This window comes from Anomaloglossus baeobatrachus, chromosome 11 (genome assembly GCF_048569485.1).
Source record: "Anomaloglossus baeobatrachus isolate aAnoBae1 chromosome 11, aAnoBae1.hap1, whole genome shotgun sequence".
NCBI lineage: Eukaryota > Metazoa > Chordata > Amphibia > Anura > Aromobatidae > Anomaloglossus > Anomaloglossus baeobatrachus.
The window spans coordinates 88,655,003-88,658,351 of NC_134363.1; the positions used below are offsets into that span (position 1 = coordinate 88,655,003).

Consider the following 3,349-nt stretch of genomic DNA (forward strand, 5'->3'; position numbering starts at 1 on the left):
GCGCCCTGGACAAGCCAGGTCGTCACAGGTACTACACCAACACACTCTACACTCCGGCTAGGCACACCGAAGCTAAACACAAATCCTAGTTGCCTTCCTCCAGGGGCTGATGTCCACACCAGGGGGTGGGCCAGGCGGTTGATCCCACCCACCGAGGAGTTCACAGTCCTGGAGGCGGGAAAAGGAGTCAGATTAGAGATCAGTTTTGGAGTTAGAGAAGTGAAGAGGAGAGGAGACTGACCGTGTCCGGGTGTGTGGCCCGGGCACTCAGCAAGGTTGGCAGACGGTGGTGACCTTCTGCAGGAGAGGCTGATTGGAGTGAACCGTACGGACCGGGGATGGGCGGTGGCCCGCCGGTACCAGATCGGGGAGTGAAGAGAAGCCAGCACCATCCGGCAGGGCCTACGGACCCCGACCAGGCTAGGAGTCGCCGTAAAACCGGTCAAATCCGTTAGCGACAGGAACCTCCAGGGTTTCCCACCAGTCAAGACCCGATTGAAGGCAACAGCTCACACCGTAGAGGGAAGCACAGTCACCGCCAAGGCTACAGTTCCCAGGGCCAGAGCCTGCGGGCAAAAGGGGCTCCCTCAGCATCCATCCAAGCTGGGGAGCGGGTTACCGGTGGGAAGCCCGCTAGATTTTGGGGGAATAAAAGGGGTCCAACACCACATCCCCACAGGTGCACACCCACCCATCAAAGAGAGCTATAAGCCAATACCACCTTCACATTGCCAGTGTACCAAGGACATGTTGAGCAACATGAAGGCGGCTGGGGTTATCCGTGACAGTTGTAGCCTTTGGGCAGCTCTGTTGATCCTGTTAAAAAAGAAGGACGGCACCACTCCCCGTATTGAGGAATCGCTAGCTGCATTGAGAACTGCAAATTATTTTTCTACCCTTGATCTCACTAGTCACTATTGGCAAGTGTCCGTTGCTGAGGCAGACCGGGAGAAGACCGCCTTCGCCACCCCTATGGGTCTCTGCGAGTTCAAAAGCATGCCCTTCGAGCTGTGCAATGCGCCAGGAACCTTCCAGAGGCTGATGGAATGCTGCTTGGGACAAGATTTTAGGGTGTATAAAAAGGGAGATTAGATCCCGTGATCCCAACGTATTGTTACACCTCTATAAATCACTTGTAAGGCTACATCTGGAATATGGGAACCAGTTTTGGGCTCCACATTTTAATAAGGACATTCAGAAGTTAGAGTCAGTTCAAAGGTGGGCAACTAGACTACTACAAGGAATGGAAGGCCTCCCATATGATGACAAGTTGAAAAAGTTATTAAGTGATTATTGGCTGCAATGGGGCTTTCTGGCTGGTGCCAGCCTCTCTTCTTAGCACACAGGAACCACAATCCCTACACCATGCTTCAATGGATTCTCTCATCCCAGCCCAGTAAAACTACATATTTTACACAGTCATAAGCAGCCAAAAGGGATCTATTCTATTCAATTGCAAATGATCTAGATAAGACTGAGAATAAGATACTGCACGGGACATAGCAGAGTTGGTCAAGTTGAGTGGAGATGAGTTTGCTATTTGGCACAGCTTTTTGCATCAATAAAGCAAGTAAAAGGTGTGAAAGATAAAAAAAAGGGTGAAAGTGTGAAAAGTGAATTGGCCAAATTGAGGTGCATATAAAGTTTTTGCTTTCTTTCAATTCACTAATGGGGCTCATTTGAATCAGGTGAATTGAGTTCTGCTTTTGGAAACTGGGTTAAGAAGGGGTGCACCGGTCCTGGAGGTACTGCAATACCAGGTCAATGCGTGCAGTGGACAGAGCAAGATTTTTTCCATCTCCTTGTTCTAAAAATCCATTTAATATATGGTCCCCAGAGAGGGGACGTATCAGATATTAAACTGATAAGAACAGATTTAATTTTTTTTTTTTTCTGTTTATCAGTAGGACTTCAAAATAACAAAGGTGATCGCCTCCCGTTGCCTGGGAACCGTCCAGGCACAAGAGGGCTATGTGTCACCAGAAGGCGCACACACTTCCTCAAGGCCGGCAGACGTGCAATCCCAGGCACCTTCCAGTACCGACCAAGGTAGCGTCCTCCGAAACTACACTTGATCTTAGCCAAAAGGCCGAGAAGCTATAACCCGAATTGGTTACGGCCTTGAGTGGCACCCTGGCCTATACCGGACACATCTTAGGGAGAGGGAGACAAACCCACGCCTACAGAAGACATTTTGTCACCCAAGCCAACCCTTGAAAAGGCTGTTTTGCAGAGCAAAAACAAGAAGAATGGTGCTTTTTGCAGCCGCCGCCCACTGCAATGAATCTGAATAACTCCTCCTTTTGGACACAAGCACCTCCCCTCCCCCTTGCAGTCTTTCCAATTCATGATACAAAAAGACGGACGGACAGGACAGGACAGGACAGGCTGCCTGACTTTCCGTCACTGCCACCCTTTGCCATCCTTGCCCGTAGAAAGCCCTTTCATCATCCCCAAACCCTAATCTTTTCCCTTCCCTTCCCAGATGCGTCTCACTCCCTTTCATTAGGAAGTGAGCGCAGCCTTTTCTCCGTTCTGCACATGCGCGACGTTAAACACAAATGCGCAGGCGTGCGTTCCATTACCCTCACTGCATTCCACTCCCATACAGGAAGTGGGCGCAGCTATTACTACGGTCGCACATAAAAGAACCCACGGCCACCACTGCACATAGCTGACTCCACCACAGGACACCCACTTCTACACCAACGCAGGTAAGACAGGATCGGCACCTCTATGCTCCCGTTACAATCAGGCTCAGTCACCATGTGATAACGCTCTCAACTCTTTAGTTGCAGGCTCCCCTTGCTTCACCTCCACTGGCTGTGCTGCCATTTCCTCTCCCACCTGGAAGGTATACTTTATTCCACTATTTTCCTGTTTCTCTCTTCCCCCTTTTCCCATAACCTACTTTTATCTGCATTTGTGGGGTATCTATATGCTATTTACATCATAGTTTTATTCATTAATATGGAAGGGAAGAGTGCCCATGAGAGTGTTGAACTGCGGAGAGCAAGAGATTAAGCTGCTCCGATTTGCCACCATTGATAAGCTGTTCTCAGTAGATACACATGCTATCCAAACAGCAGCATCCACCATTGCTTCAGCCCACCCATTCAGTGACAGCTCACCAAGTCAGCCAGAGGAGTGGTGTAAGGAATTACACGTAGGCACTGACTCCACACCTTCACATCACAAGAAGGGGGTCTACAGGCTAGTGCAAGAATACGAGCAAGTCTTCAGCAAACATCCGCTAGACTTTTGAAGAATAAAAGGGGTCAAACACTACATCCCCACAAGTGCACACCCACCCATCAAAGAGAGATATAAGCCAAAACTACCTGCACAT

General features: G+C 49.5%; 1 pseudogene; it reads right to left on the reverse strand.

Annotated features, from left to right (window-relative positions):
* Nucleotides 1–1,723: 1,723 nt before the first annotated feature.
* On the reverse strand, nucleotides 1,724–1,930 carry LOC142257311 (U2 spliceosomal RNA; annotated as a pseudogene).
* Nucleotides 1,931–3,349: the final 1,419 nt, after the last annotated feature.